This window comes from Nomascus leucogenys, chromosome 14 (genome assembly GCF_006542625.1).
Source record: "Nomascus leucogenys isolate Asia chromosome 14, Asia_NLE_v1, whole genome shotgun sequence".
NCBI classification, from domain to species: Eukaryota; Metazoa; Chordata; class Mammalia; order Primates; family Hylobatidae; genus Nomascus; species Nomascus leucogenys.
The window spans coordinates 16,785,401-16,802,824 of NC_044394.1; the positions used below are offsets into that span (position 1 = coordinate 16,785,401).

Here is a 17,424-nt window from a genome sequence, read left to right on the forward strand (position 1 = left end):
ATTGTTTCACACCATTTGTTGAAATAGTTGTCCTTTATCCTTTGTATTGCCTTTGCTCCTTTGTCAAAGATCAATTGAGTGAATTTGTGTGACTCTATTTCTGGACTCTCTCTTCTGTACCATTGATCTATTTGTCTATTATTTTATAAATACCATGCTATCTTGATTACTATAGCTTTATATTAAGTCTTAAAGTCAGGTAGGGTCAGTCCTATGTCTTTGTTGTTCTTCAATGTTATTTTTGCTATTTTAGGTCTTTTACTATTCCCTAAAAACATCAGAATCAGTTTGCTGATATCCACAAAATAACTTGCAGAGATTTTAATGGGTATTGCATTGAATCCATAAGTCACATTGGAAAAATCTGGCAATCTAATAATACTGAGTTTTTCTATCCATGAATACAAAATATTAACCAATTTATTTATATCTTCTTGATTTCTTTAATCAGATTTTTCTAGATTTCCTCATATAGGGGAAATATATGTGTTATATAGTTTGTGATATTTATACTAAGTATTTTATTTTTGTTGCTAATGTAAATATATTGTGTTTTTCATTTCATTTTACATTTTTTCATTGCTGGTTTGTAAGAAAGCAATTTAATTCTGTATATTAACTTTGTATCATGAAACCTTACTACAACCACTTACTAATTCCAGGAAAGCTGCCAATTACTTGAGATTGTCTACATAGACAATAATGTCTTATATGAAGAAGACAGTTTTATGTCTTCCGTTACAAAATGTATACCTTTTGTTTCCTTTTATTGTTTTATTGCATTAGCTAAAACTTCTAGTATGGTATTGAATAGGAGTCATGAGGGGGCACACACTTGCCTTGTTCCTGATAATAAATGGAAAGTGTAATTGCCCAACATGTTCTTCCGGCTTGCTGCACAGATAAAACCAGTTCATTGACACCACAGTATTGCAGCAGACAGAGTTTAATTATGCAGAGCTAGTCAAGTAGTAGCTTGGGGTAATCACTCTATGCTTATATATTAGTTCCAACATCTAATTTGCCTTGGGTTTTGTCTTCATTGATTACTTGTCTTTTGTGAATACTCAAGTTTTTCTGTTTTACATATGTTGAGAAATTTTGGATTGCATCCTGTGCATTGTGTATAACATGTCTTAGAAATTGAATTCTATTAGGTTCTTCTAAAGAGTATTTTCTTAATGATGAGAAGGGACTCAAAACAGTTTTTGTGTTGTGATTTCTGTTTGTTTTTTCTAAGCTTACCTGTGCTACTTGGAGCCATCTGCAGGCATTTACGGTTCGTGAATTAACCAATAGTTTGAGCAAAATTATATCAAGAATTGAGGCTTCCCTTATCTGTCTCTCTTCTTTCTTGGATTTCACGGCCTCTGTTTATAGCTGCTGTTGCAATGATTTCTACAACCTAGACCTTCTCATCAAACCAGTACATTTACTATTGAAATTCTATACTCTGTCCTTACACTAAAAGCTGTAAGCATAGGGAAACTCTTTCAATGCCATTTCCTTCCTAAGAGTGTAAGTTCCCTTCTTCCCCTTAGTATCTGCCTGCTACTCCCAGTGCCTTCTAGGCATCTTTTTAATTTTTTGTTTGCTGTTTTTAGTTATAAGGACAAGTTGGTCTGGTAGGGGGTATGTAGCCATATTGGAAATAATACCCTTGGAACACAGTGAACTTTTGAACTTTTATTTTGGATAGGCTAACTGCTGAATTTATAGGACTATGTATATTTATATATGTACGCTGTTATGATGTCTTTTATAAGCAAAATAAATCAAGAAATCATTATTAATTGGATCCTATACCTCTATTTCTTATTTCCTCTGACTTAATGCTTCATCTAGAAGTTTCAGTATATTGTAAGAAGTAGTGGTAATAACGCACATCCTTTTTTTTTTAGTTGAAATATTTTGAGACATTTTTTCTTTTAAGTAGGCTGTAAGTAAGATGACTTGCCACAAAAGTTCTGTAAGGAGTAAAAACAAACTTTTTCCAACTAATACTGAAAAAATTTCAGTAAATCTCCAACAGCATTTTATGATGAAAACACTCAAAACTAAGCAACTTACTTTGTTAAATTTAGCTACCAAAGGGGTGTGTGTGTGCATGCACATGTCATCTTACTAGATTTTATGACATTATATCATGCCAGCATTCTAGGAATAAACCATTTTGGAACTTAATAAATTTAAAAACACTTTACATTTTTTTCTATTTTTAAATTTTTATTTCAATACAAATTTAAATTTGTTTTTTGTTTGAGAGTCTCACTCTGTTGCCCAGGCTGGAGTGCAGTGGTGCAATCTCAGCTCACTGCAACCTCCGCCTTCCAGGCTCAAGTGATTCTCATGTCTCAGCCTCCTGAGTAGCTGGGACTACAAAGCCAATTTTGAATCAATTTCTATGTTTATATCATCCTATTGGTTCTGTTTCTCTGAAGAATCAGTAAAACTCTTTTCTGTGTAATGAGTGAGAGAAAGGGATTATATATTTTAGAGAGTTTGCAAAGACTAATCTATAAAAACATCTCAACCTGGAATTATTTCAGGGGTTCAGTATTTTATTATCATCCATTTTGTCTTTTGGCTATTACTGTATTTAAATTTTTACATAATATTTTCATTTGGTTATTTCTTTTGACTGCTCACTTCTTTTTCATAGTCCCAATATTTTTAATGATATGTTTCAGATATTTCTAATGCTTAATTTTGATTTGGCAAGGGAAGTCTGTCCAATTATTTATACTTTTTGTCCTATTTTTTCTTCCTTCCTTTTCTATTATTATTAGTAGTTTTATACAAAATTAGAAATCTAAAATTTCCTAATTTTACTCTTTGAGTTAATAATCTCTCAGGAATAACAGCTACATTGGCTGGGAATATATAGCCCAGAAAATTGGTACCATCCAGACTCTGAATTATATATTTCAAGATGAATTCAGAAAGTGGGTGTGGAAAATGTTCCTCGATGTAGAGAAGCTCTTTTGTTACTATCTGAGCACATCAACTCAATCCATTTTCCTGCCTCAACACATACTCAGCCAGAAGACTTTTACTTCACTGGGCATTGCTCGCACCCAGGGAGTTCTCCTCCGGGTTTTAAGCACTGGGACAACTGAGGGCACAGGGAATAAAGACAAGGACAGAAATCACAAAGCCTGATCACTCTATCTCTACCTTTTCTTCTTCTTCATCACAGCCAGTTTACTAATCCCACACCTTCTCCTCCCTTCTACTTTGCTTATTATTCTTTTTTTTTTTTTAAATATTATAAGTAATGGGACAGGTGCAGAGTGATACCATCAGGCAATCTGGAGAAAAGGAAAAAGGAACAACAACAATGCTCTTCTTCTGTCTGTCCTTGTGACTCTGGCCTTCTTCTAATCTGACATCAGAACTTACCACCTTCTGCCTCTCTAGGGGCTCCTCTAGGTTTCAGCGTTCTGAGATCTGTCAACTCATTTCTTGCTTTTGTGGCATCTCCCAGGTTAAGATCTGGGAAAAAAAAGCCAGCTTCCTAAGCTCATCCTGTCAGAAGCCAAGAGTCGGAATTGTTTTTTTCTGTATTATTTTAATTCAAATGCCCCACCCACTTCTTCCACTGAGGCAATTTAAAAATTAGACATAAAAAATTAGAACAATTAGAATTAAAAATAAATGGAACTTTTGAACAGGTATGGGAAGATAAATCCTCCCCATTTTGAGGGAGCTAATAAATATGCCTTAGAACAAAATTTGAATCTCTATTTTCCATAAGTTAATGAAAACTGCAAAGCTGGCCCTTATTCATGGACATACACAAATCCATTTGCAGGGACATTTTTTTCCTAGAGAGTCTCTGAATTTCCCTAGCACTTAACTCCTGATTGTAACCACTGGAATAGGTCTTTTCTTCCTGGAGATTCTAAATATTCTGAGTAGGCTAATCTAAGGTTTCTTATGGGCTGTCACTGGGTTGAGGCATTAACTGTTATTTATTCCCAAATGGAAAGTACTTGTTCTAGACTTTCTAGGATTTTCTAAATCTCTCATTTCTTTCCCCACTATTTGCTTTCTTTGCCTTCTGACGGCTCACTGAAAAATCAGCTCTGTGAACCACAGTGATTACCGTCACCTCTCAAAGGGGTACAGAAACTTATATACCACCTTGAGATTACAGAAAAAATGGGGGCATCAGAGCATGGGCAAAAACAGGTTATAGAGATAAATCAGGTGATAGTGGCAAGACAGGTTATGGCAAGTGGGGAAAGAGGAGGCTTACCTAGCAAAGGTGTTCTTGATGTATACATGAAGCTTCACAGCTAGCAGCCTTCAAAGAAAACAAACAGTAAATGTTTCTTTCAGACCTTTAAATATACCAGATGCTCAGGAAACCTTTCCTAGATCTAGACAAAGAAAGGCCTGGTGGCCTCAATGCAGATTCTTTACAGATGCAAATCCCTCCCACAAAAGACAGCTTTGGTGGGCTACTGCTGTTTACTTACTGGCTCTCTGAACGGCCATCTCAAAACATGCCAAGGAAGTGTATTTTAAAATGAAATATTTGTATTTCCTTCATATATGTTGCATAAACCTGTCATTTTCAAGCTTAAAGTTTCTCCACAAATGTAGGTGTTCTCAACCTAGGTGTAAAACGGGGTATAGTGTCACCTGCCTGATGATGAAAGTCACAAATGATCTGTTCAAAGAAAAATATAATTATGCGTATTTTTTTTTTATCTTAAGAGCTTAAGTGTCTTTGGGAAATAAGGTCTAAATCAAAGAAAATGTAGTTATCCTCACTAAAGTCTAATATGTATGTCTAATCACAAAGGAAATAAGTCAGCTTTTTATCTAACATTGAGCTTTACCCTGTATATGTAAAACTATACTATAGAAACTATAAAAATATATGTAGAAAATACACATTCCCCTCAGATAGTTCTTAAATGCTCCTGCCTAAGGCACCAAATAATAATTCATACTGTGAGTTTAGTCAGTGCAGAACACTGGAGCCAGTAATGAGCAGAACAGCAATCAGTGAATGATTGAAGGCACTACACTTCCAACGCAGCTGAATAAAGGATCTGTTTCCTGAGAGAACATGCCATTCAAAAAAATGCACCAAGGTCAACGTAGTAAAACTCAAAATATAATTCTGTTTTGTTTTTATTTTAAAAAATGAACAAATTCAGAAGCTATCTGGTAAGTGATAAGGCTAGTGTTTCTTTAAGAATAGAGAACAGGAGATACCTTAATATTAAGATTTGGCCGGGCGCGGTGGCTCACGCCTGTAATCCCAGCACTTTGGGAGGCCGAGGCGGGCGGATCACGAGGTCAGGATCGAGACCATCCTGGCTAACACAGTGAAACCCCCTCTCTACTAAAAATACAAAAAAAATTAGCCGGGCGAGATGGCAGGCGCCTGTAGTCCCAGCTACTCAGGAGGCTGACGCAGGAGAATGGCGTGAACCCCGGGGGGTGGAGCCTGCAGTGAGCCGAGATCGTGCCACTGCACTCCAGCCTGGGCGACGGAGAGACTCTGTCTCAAAAAAAAAAAAAAAAAAAAAAAAAAAGAAAGTTGATTTTAAGCAACTATCTTCTTTGCTGTTAGCCTGCCTACAATTCTTTCATAATCCTGAGAAATGTGACTGTCAGCTATTTCCACCCCCCAGCCCTATTTTTCCTCTTATTATGCTATACTTTGCATGCCCTCATTACACTTTACTATACTTTACTAAGTTGTCTTAATTTAGTAGACTACAAATTACTTCAAGAAAGGGACCTTATTATTTTCTTCACTGTCTACCTGATAGTTATCACAGTTCCCAGATCATAATAGATGCTTATCAAATGTTTGAAATTAAATAAGGTATAAAAAATGTATGATATACCACAATGTTAGGTGTACAGAATCTGATAAATGAAAGTCAAAGCCCATGTGAATTATATTTTGCTCCTAACAAAACATGATCAAATCACATGCAAACTCAAAGGAAAATATAAGTTCTTTAAGGTTTATCTCCAGGGCATTTGATGGTCTAGAAAAATATTGTCCAATATAAACATCATGGGAACTACATATGTTATTTTAAGTGTTATGGTCACCACATTAACTAAGAAGGAAGAGATGAAATTAATTTTAATAACATATTTTATTAACTCAACATATACAAAATATCATTTGATCAAAAGAAAAATCTTACTGAGACATTACATATATATATATTTTTTTCATTCTAAGTCTTAGAAATCTGGTGTATATTTTACCCTTAATAGCAAGTCTCAATTCTGAGAGCAACATTTTACGTTCTTGAAACTATATATGACTATTGGCTGCCACTTTGGACAGTATAGGTCTAAAGCAGCGAATTTCAAATTTTAATGTGCACAAGACACACTGGGGATATTACTAAAGTACAAATAATTTTCAAATATAATTGTTTTTCATCTTTATTCTCCAAGTGCTTTGGAACTTTTGCTCACTGACTAGACCACCTCCAGTTTCTGGAGGAGGTGAGCATGGCAACTGCAGTCATGTAGTTGGGAGGAGGGGAGCATCTTCTCATGACTTGCCATATGGGAAAAGAGGGATGGAGGGAAAGAAAAAAAATTAAATTAATATATAATGTTGCTGCTGGGTAGCTATGTTAGGGTAAACTGTTACAGCAAATATTCCTGAACCTCAGTGTCTTATTAAAACAAAAGATTCTCTCTCATTCTGTAAATCAGCTAGAACTACCTCACCAAGGCCCAGCAAGTCATGGGGAGATGAGTAATAGAAAGAACAATATTTTATCAGTATTTTTTGTCATGAGGAAATATTTGTCATTTCTTTCTTTCTTTCTTTCTTTTTTTTTCCCCAAGACAGAGTCTTGCGCTGTCACCCAGGCTGGAGTGTAGCGGCACGGTATCGGCTCACTGCAACCTCCGCCTCCTGGGTTCAAGTAATTCTCCTGCCTTAGCATCCCGAGTAGCTAGGATTATAGGTGCCTGCCACCATGCTTGGCTAATTTTTATATTTGTAGCAGAGACAGGGTTTCACCATATTGACCAGGTGAGTCTCAAACTCCTGACCTCGTGATCCACTCACCTCGGCCTCCCAAAGTGTGGGGATTACAGGCGTGAGCCACTGCATCTGGCCTAATATTTGTCATTTCTTAAAGGACTGCAATAGCTTTTAGATGAACTGTCTAATTGAGAGTGTTAGAATATTTAAATGAAATTTAAATTAGAAAATTGGAAATCGTGGCCTTGAGCTGGTGTATTTAATTTTCTTGCTGATTGCTCTGTGTGCCTTTTTATTGCTTAGGGTTTTCCAGTTGTCCAAAATATTCATATTACTCATATTTTGTTGACATGTAGATGAATTTAAGAACCCATTTGTCGACAAACCTTTCAGAGAGAATACCTTTTATTCGATTACTATTTTTTCCTCCATCATCATGTTTTAGTTAAACTCTATCTACTGCAGACAACTAATGCAGAGAGGTTCAAATCAGACCCTCTGGCTCTCATGGGTATGCTCTTGTTCACCTGTATGTTTTTCCTTGGGAGGTAAAACAGTATAATAACATAAGTGAAAATAAGGATAAGCTTATCAAAGACATAAACAGGATGTTTAGAATGTTGGAACCATTTTCTTTACCATAGATAGCTTTCTATTGCTCTTCTTCTTTAGTTTCTTTCCTCCCAATCCTCTAACAGCTCAATATTCTTAAATCTATCCTTCTCATTCTACAGATCTTGAGTTATTCCACATTTTAAGACGTTACAACACTTAAGAACTGTATCTTAATTATCTAGATTTATCCCCACTACTTTAGAATAGGGACTATGCAACAATTTCTTCAAAGATTATTTGTATAAGCCTGACTCTCTACTTAGTACCTCACTGTTTCCTTTGTCTGGAATGGTTTTCTCCTCTCACAACCATTATTTATTTATATAATGATCAATCATAAAAGTTCCGATATAGGAAGTTTTTCCTGATCAGACTGATTCAATACAACTCTTGACCTCTTAAAGCATTTATTGCCTTTTTTTTTTTGGTAGAAATTTACTGTGTTAACACACAGTAAATTATTCTTTTAACTTTTCTCTATATAGGTTTCATGTCACTTTTAACTAGATCTGTGAACTCCATAAAGTCAGAAATCATGTCATGAATTTATTTGCATTCTGATTAGTATAGTATCTTGCATATAAGAATTGCCACATAAATGTTTATTGTTGAAGCTATGATAAGAATCATGAGAAAGATTCTAACCCTTCTACTCTCCTGGAATAAGAGTACAAACTTAGAGAAAATATTACAGCTAGAAATGAAAAATATAGAAATGATTAATCACATGCACTTCTAAGAGTATTATAAAATCTATTAGCCTGCACTTGAGAGAAGAAATATAGTAAAAATTTTTTTCAGTTTCAAAATCCAGGAGATTGAAAAATTCTTGTATTCCTACAAGAGAGTGAATGGATGATCAATCAGATTAATAACTCCTACAGCACAACAAACACATGAGAACCTGATCTAAGAAATATTATATAGCCAGAAGCCATTCACAGTATACTATGATTTATTTTTCAGAGGATGGATCCAATATTCAAATGGTCTTGGGTCCGCATCTTAGTTCGGCCACTGGATAGCTGTGCAATTGTAAGCAATTTACTCTCAGTTAATGCTATTAAAGTGGTATAAATATAATAACTGTTATATCTACCTCATAATATAATTTTGAAGATTACATGAGGTGATCTAAAAAAGTGATTAGGATAGTACTAATACCTAGAAACTACTTAATTGCTGATATTAATTGTCCTCTTGCCAAGGAAATGATCTAAATCTTTCTATAGTAAAGTAATAAAGGATAGTCTAGAAGCTCTGTCACATAGTCAGATCACATGATTTGTGAGGAATGTTGCAAATAATATGTAATAATTACAACATAAAGTATAAGAGATTCCTATTGTCTCTGCACCTAAAGTTAATAATAATGACAGATATGAAACTCCATATTCTAAAGAAAACTGTTTGATAATACTAGATGGCAAAGCTGAACTAACCTTTTCACTCTCTTCTACCTTATTTAAAAAACAGGTAAAAATTTATTAGAGAGGGTAGATGTTTTTGGAAGAAATATGCAAGCATGGAGAGAACTGTAATATTTTCTCTCCCATCCCCATTGGGTAAGGGAGGAGGGGACATTCTCACCTATGCCAAATAAGAGGGGTTCCTAAGAGATCTCCTGGGCATAATTAGGGAACCTCCCTCCTATTCACCAGCTGCATTCAATGACCTGCAGAAATTCTAGACCAGCCTGTGCTGATACCCAAGTAGTGTGTGATATAATCCTTTGAAAAGCTTGACAGCAATTCTCTAGAGTTTAGAAAGATTGAGGCTGATGGCTGCCTCTTGAAGGAAACTAAAAATATTTCACCCCAAAATATACTGTTTTGACATATTTTGAGATGGATGTTCAGAGGTCTTGCAGACAGAAGTAGCCCTGCAAAGCTGTCTTTCGTGAGAGAGATTTGTACCTATAGAGGAAATAAAGTGAAGTAAACAACAGATGCAAATAGTCTGTCTCTGAAGCTCCTTCTTGTCTGGATCTAGGAAAGATTAACTGAGAGTCTGACACCCATCTATTCTTTCTGAGAGCTGCTACTGTGTGGTTTCATCTACCTAACAAGACCAACTTGGCCAGTCAATCCTTTCCTCCGTTTTCCCTCCCATAACCTGTCTTGCCATCACAACTTATTTGGCCATGCCTCAAGCCCGTATTTTTTCTGTAACTTCAAAATGTTATGAAACAGCCTGGGCAACATAGTAAGACCCCATCTCTACAAAAAGTTTAAAAATTGGCTGGGTGTGGTGGTGGTTGCCTATAGTTCCATGTACTCAGGAGGCAGAGGTGGGAGGATCACTTGAACCTGAGTGATGGAGGCTGCAGTAAGCCATGATCTGTACTCCAGCCTGGGCCACAGAGTGAGATCCTGAAAGAAAAGAAAGAAAAGGAGGTAGGGAAGGGAGGAAGGGAAGAATGGAGGAAGGGAGGAAGGGAAGAATGGAGGGAGGGAGGGAGGGAGGGAAGGGTATCAACCATCTGGCCATTGCATAGAGTTTTTCATATTTGTATGACTCTCATCGTGTATGGATGTTAATAAAATTTGTATGCCTTTTTTCCTGTTAATCTGGCTATTAATTTGTTTTATAGACTCAAATTATCCAATCTTCCGGGGAAAAATTTAAACGTTCCTATGCTCTCAACTAAAAAAGTCTTGAGGCAGGAGGCAATCTAGGTACAAGGGCAATAGCAGGGCAAGGTTTAGAGGGAATAGCTATAGAATCAAGTGCAATTCCATCTTATTTTTTTATTATTATTATACTTTAAGTTTTAGGGTACATGTGCACAACGTGCAGGTTTGCTACATATGTATCCATGTGCCATGTTGGTGTGCTGCACCCATTAACTCGTCATTTAGCATTAGGTATATCTCCTAATGCTGTCCCTCCCCCCTCCCCCCACCCCACAACAGTCCTCGGAGTGTGATGTTCCCCTTCCTGTGTCCATGTGTTCTCATTGTTCAATTCCCACCTATGAGTGAGAACATGCGGTGTTTGGATGTTTGTCCTTGCGATAGTTTACTGAGAATGATGGTTTCCAGTTTCATCCATGTCCCTACAAAGGACATGAACTCATCATTTTTTATGGCTGCATAGTATTCCATGGTGTATATGTCCACCTTATTTTTTAATCTACCTCAAATAATTTTACTGTGTGGTGTGGAGGTAATCTCAGAAATCTCAGAAAAACAAAACAATAATATTTCCCTAAATGAGCCAGCATTGAAATGCTTGTCATGAAGCAGGACATTTCACCAAGTGACAAGTGTAAATATTACTAGCTAAGTCTCATCCTTTCTCCCTGCCACAGCCTAGTGTCTTGAGTGGCGAGGAATAGTTAGAGGAGTAAGTGAGGAGAGGAAGTTGAGCAGGGAGAGAGAAACAAAAGGACAAATACTACAAGAACCCTCTCTAAGTTTCTAAAGTAATTGGGCAAACAATAATTATTATGCTGGTATATTAAATACCTAAAAATAATAGGTCTGTTATAGTCTCAAGCGATCGGAAAACTATGAAATCCGCCAGAGATATTTCCATTGGGTTGCAAAAGGAAATACAAAAGAACAGGTTTGAGGACCAAAAGTAGAATAAGAAGCTGCTTTCTGATATTACTGCTTTACTTTTTTGTTTGTTTGTTTGTTTGTTTTGAGACAGGGTCTCACTCTGTCACCCAGACTGGAGTGCAGTGACACAATCACAGCTCACTGCAACCTCCAACTCCTGGGTTCATGTGATCTTCCTGCCTCAGCTTCCCAAGAAGCTGGGGTTACAAAGAAACATGCCACCACGCCTGGATAACTTATATATATTTATATATAATTTTTTTTTTCTGGAGAGATAGGGTCTCCCTCTGTTGCCCAAGCCAGTCTCAAACTGCTAAGCTTAAGTGATCCTCCTGCCACAGCCTCCCAAAATGCAGGGATTACAGGAGTGAGCCAACACGCCAAACTCCACTTTACTATTTTAATGCAGCCTATTAAATACATCCATCACAGTTTACTTCATGCAATATTATGTATAAAAGAAAAATATAGTTACTGGTTCTGACTAAAAGTTATTCTATAACACTGCTCTCATTCAACTGCATTTTAATATGTTTCCTGATTGTGAGAAATGAAGGGAGATTTTGGTTCACCATCTGAGAATTGTGCGTATTTGTGTGCATACATCTATTCATTTAAAAATAATTAGGTAAGAGTCTATAAGTGAGTCACCTAGGTAGGTTGCACTACACATGGGAAAATTATCTACTGTGTGTGTTGTACTAGAACACAGGCTGAAAACCCCCAACTGATACCTGTGAAGCCAATAAGATATCTGGGATTACTTCAAAACAATTCAAAGTAGGGAAGGTGGGTCATATATAACTAAAACAAGATTGGTACTGAGTTAAAGATAATTTCAGAAGCTGGAAGACAGTTGCATAGTGTTTACTATATTACTCTTTTTTCTTGTATACATATATTTGAAATTTCCCTTAATAAGATGATGATAAAGAAACAAAAAGGCCAAGTACCCTGAGTAAACTTCTCATGGTAAAATGCATTGGTGGGTTTCGAAGAATTAAGGAAAATATTCAAAAATATTATATAAAAACTGCATAGACTGTCAATAGAGGTACTTACTAATGGACCTAGTAGCAAAGTGGAGGAAGATTAAACTGACACTCTTTCATTTTAACTGAGTTCTTCTAAGGGAGTGGTCCAAGCCCAGGGGAAAATAGAAACAAAATAACAAAATATAATAAAAAATAAAATAAATGTCTGATATCTAGCAGAAGCCAATGTACACTCTCTCTACAGACAATATTCCCAAGTTGAGTCATCTACCTCATATCTAGCCTTATAGACATGAAGATCAAGCAAAAATTAGCTCATAGTCAAAGATCAACAAGGGCACTTAAATTAAGTTTATCACTTAAATGCACCCTGCCTGGCGCTGCTCTCTTCAAATTAAACAGAGGATAGTTTATCATTCTGTCTAGCCCACCCCTCTGTTTGTGACTTTCCTTCAGAAAACCCTACTTTACAGTTACACTGCATGATGCTAATTTTGTGCCCATGCCCTACATCAGCAATGATATACTAGGCTTATTGGTAATTCCTTACTTAAAAGGAAACATTTCCAAATTTTCCTTATTATGAATATATTTTGCAGATATCCTTAAACAGTTAATCAAGTTTTCTTCTACTCCTGGTTGACTCGGAATCTTTTTTAAAAAATCATAAACAGTATGAAATTTTATAAAATAATCTTCCTGCATCAATTGAAATAATTATATGACTTTCTTATCTAATTTGTTAAATGTGGAAAGTTACATTAAACCACCTTTACATTCTTTGGACACAACTAGTTTGGTGATAATAGTTGTATATTAAAAAAATAAAATATTAGAATACAGAATAAAACAATACAATTTTGAGCATAAACTTTTCAGTGATTTTAAGAAGTTCTTTTATTTCACATATTAAATTTAGCATGTACTAGCTTAGCAAGTATTTCCTACATTTTTTTAAATGACCAAAGAATTATGAAAAATCACACAGCCTAAAAAACCAGCACTTCAGAATTTCAGATACCTCACTGAATGAATTTTAAAATATTGTAAATATTTTAAAACACACACATTGGGGGAATACAAACAATACAAAATAAATGTATAGTGTCTAAAATATTTTTCCATAACAATTAAAATAAATAAATACAAAGAATTTGGAAAATATACTAAGGCAAAATTTTAAAGAGTGTGGAACATACATTTAAGGACTAACACCACATGATTGTACTGGATGATCTTTAGTAAAATCATTCAATCATTTTTCCCCTCTGCTCCCCGCCACAAACAACACACACACACACACACACACACACACACACACTCTCTCTCTCTCTCTCTCTCTTTCTCTCTCTCAGATGCTTGTATCTTAAATGCAGATAACTCTTTAGTTTCTAATGCCATCATGATAGGTGAAGGAGTCTCACAGGTTGTGTGAGGCTACCCAGTAAGGACGGTAAATTCTGCATCCGTGCATTCAGAATACTGTCACACAGACTCTGGATTACTCAGTGACTACCTGGAGATGACAGGTACCTCGACATGAAAGTACACATGACTTATGGCTTTTTGGAGGGGACTTTGCTGACAAGATATGGGAGACAGGGAGGAGTGGGGGTTACACTTCTCACTTACTGTCTGTTTGAACTTAGACAAGTCACATAATTACTATAAGCCTCATTTGTAATAACATCTATCATTAAGGTAGTTATGAGAACTAAATGTATTGATTTCTGTAAAGTGCTTGGAGGACTAACTGACCTACAGTACAGAATCATTTATGGCTATTATTATCATGGGCCAAGTGGGAGATGACATTCTCCCTTCCTTTTTCCTGGCTGCCATATTGCTTAAAGTTTCCAAAGATGCCTTCCAAAACCAAGAATTAGTCTTGCTGAGTACTAAGCTGAAACTGTTCAAGAACATATGCCCTTATATTTATTATCTCTCCTTCCCTGCCTCATTTTATGCTTTCATTGAGCCCTGCCACCCAGGGATTGCACGATCCAATAACATGATACCAACAGTACATTTTAGACTCATGCATTGTTTTCTAGATCACAGAGCTAAGACTACGACAAAGTAAGAATGTAGCCATATTGGAAATAATACTCTTGGAAGAGGGTATTATTATCCCAGAATTTTCCTGGGATAATTACAAATTAGGAAATATATTGAAAATGTTTGATATATTCATAAATCATGGAGAAGGAAAAAGTCCATAACAACCTCTCAGTAGATAACAAACACAAATTCAGTAGGAGTCAACATACATTTTTGAATAATGAGGCCAGGCATGGTGGCTGACACATGTGTGATCCCAGCACTTTGGGAGACTGAGGCAGGGGGGTGGCTTGAGTGCAGGAGTTTAAGACCAGCCTGGGCAACGTGGTGAAACCCCATCTCTACAGAAAATACAAAAATTAACCAGGTGCGGTGGCTCACACCTGTAGTCCCAGTTATTCTGGAGGCTGAGGTGAAAGGATTGCTTGAGCTGGGGAGGTGAAGGTTGCAGTGAGTCATGATTGTACCACTGCACTCCAGCCTGGGCAAGAGAGTGAGACCCTGTCTCAAAAAAAAAAAAAAAGTAAAAGCAAAAAAAAGAAAGAAAGAATAATGAGTTATATAAATAATTCAAAATCCTATCAAATAAGAGTTTTATTTCTACAAGATAAAATATATTTTTTTCTTCCAAATCATCTGCCAACCTGATTTCAAACCCAGTCCACATTAAATTATTCTCATTAAAATTATAATCACCACTGGAATGCCAGTCATGTATGACTATGTAGCATTATTATGTATGTTCTATCTAACAAAGTGATAAAGGAAAACCAAATGAGTTATGCTGGAAAGATCATATAATTTACTCTCTTTATTATATTTACCAAATAGCACTTAATTTATGTAGTTGTTTTACATAGCAATTCTGTGCTCAGGAATTTATCATTTAGATATACATGTACTTGTTGCTAAAGATGCACGGGTCAATTGATTTTACACTCCAGAAAGGCAGGGATTATGAGTGTTTTGTGTTTATGATTGCATACACAACACCTAGCCCAGCACTTGGCCCATGATAATGAGAGTCATAAATGATTCTGTCCTATAGGTCAGTTTGTCCTCCAAGCACTTTACAGAAATCAATACATTTGATTCTCACAACCACCTTAATGATAGATGTTATTACAAATGAGGCTTGTAGTGATTATGTGACTTGTCTAAGGTCAAACAAACAGTAAGTAATGAGACAAGAATTTGAACCTCAACATTCTGATTCCAGAACTACTTTTGATCATTCTGATATTTAAGGCTTTTCATATGTAGACATCACATACTGTTACACAAAAAATTACTTTTTGACTATTCCATGTAGAATGAGTAAAAAGATGAAAAAGATGTACAAATAAATTATTGAATGACAATGCCAATTGTTACCAATTTATAAAAATAAAAACAAGAAAATAATAAATATAGCAAGAGCCAAAAAATAAAACAGTCTGATAAAATAAAAATTGGTTAATTCATCTAAAGGAATCTACAAAATCATTAAGAACAGTGATAAATCTCAATGTAAACAAGTATGGGAAGACATGGTGCTATGTGAAAAGCAAATATCAAGTGTGATACACAGAATAATGACCCCTCAAAAACATCCGTGTTCTAATTCCCAGAACATGTGAATATATTACATGGCAATGGGAAAATTAAGGTCACAGATAGAATTAAGGTTGCTAATCAGCTGACCTTGAGATGAAAGGATCCTGGATTAGTCAAATGAACTCCATGTAATTACAAGGGTTCTTGTGAATGAAAGAGCGAGGCAGGAGGATCACTTTCAGAGTCAAAGAGAGATGTGAAGATGCTACACTGCTGACTTTGAACATGGAAGGGAGTCACAAGCTAGTGAATGTGGGGAGCTTATATATGCTAGAAAAGGCAAGTCAATAAATTTTCCCCTAACGCTTCCAGAAAGAATGCAGCTCTGCCAGTACCTTGATTTTAGCCTTGTGAGATTCATTTCAGATTTGGGGCCTCTAGAATTGTAAGAAAATAATTTGCATTGTTTTAAGACACCAAATTTGTGGTAATTTGTTGCAGCAGCAATAGGACAAACATATACCAAGTTGGAGAAGTATATTTCATTTTTATATACAAAAGCATATATAATTAGGGTAATATTACACGCAGTTTAAAAACCTTATCTTCTTTGGATTTGTATTTTCTCACTTTGCAGAACATTTGTAATTATTACATATATATTGCTATATAATACGATGTCAGGAAATAATAATATGTAAAATATTTAGATAGAGCAATATTTAAATAGGGAAAAATACACACACATGAAGATGAGTTTAAAGATGTATAATAATGAACCACGTTATTTGTTGTATTTTCACATAAATTGCACTTTTCAGTTGCAAATAACTATTTTCTTAAGCTTTCAAATTTTTTTTTTTTTTTGAAACAGGTTCTCACTCTGTCATCCAGGCTGGAGCGCAGTCTCACAATCATAGCTCTATGCAATCTTGAACTCTGGTGCTCAAGTGATCCTCTTGCCTCAGCCTTCAAAGTAGCTAGGACTATAGGTGCATACCATTACACCCAGCTGTTTTTTTTTTTTTTTTGACAGAGGTTCTCACTTTGTCACCCAGGCTGGAGTGCAGTGGCACAATCTTGGCTTACTGCAGCCTCTAACTCCCAGGCTCAAACAATCCTCCTGCCTCAGCCCCCTAAGTAGCTGGGACTATAGGCACACCACCATGCCCAGCTAATTTTTAAAAAATTTTTCATAGAGACAGGGTCTTGCTATGTTGCCCAGGCTGGTCTTGAATCCTGGACTCAAGCAGTCCACCCACCTCGGCCTCCCAAAGTGGTGGGGTTAAGGTTTGAGCCACTGTGCCTGGCCCCAGCTAATTTTTTAATCTCACTATGTTGCCCAGGCTGGTCCCAAGCTCCAGGCCTCAAGTGATCCTCCCACTTCAGCCTCCCAAAGTGCTGGGATTACAGATGTCAGCCACTGTACCTGGCAATTTCCAAAATTTCTACAATATGCCTGTAATACATGTAAAATTCTCAGAAAAAGCAACAAACTTTATTTTTATTTATTTATTAATGTTTTTGGAGACGGAATTTCGCTCTTTTTGCCCAGGCTGGAGTGCAATGGCATGATTTCGGCTCACTGCAATCTCTGCCTGCCAGGTTCAAGCAATTCTCCAGCCCCAGCCTCTCGAGTAGGTAGGATTACAGACGTGCATCA

At 36.1% G+C, this 17,424-nt stretch overlaps 1 long non-coding RNA gene across 1 annotated transcript in view; it reads left to right on the forward strand.

Annotated features, from left to right (window-relative positions):
• LOC115838217 overlaps positions 1 to 17,424 on the forward strand; it is a 1,373,476-nt gene that overhangs the window by 1,273,292 nt on the left and 82,760 nt on the right. Inside the window, exon 8 of the long non-coding RNA XR_004033234.1 lies at positions 8,570 to 8,638. This is a non-coding gene — a long non-coding RNA (uncharacterized LOC115838217). The remainder of the gene's footprint in view (positions 1 to 8,569; positions 8,639 to 17,424) is intronic.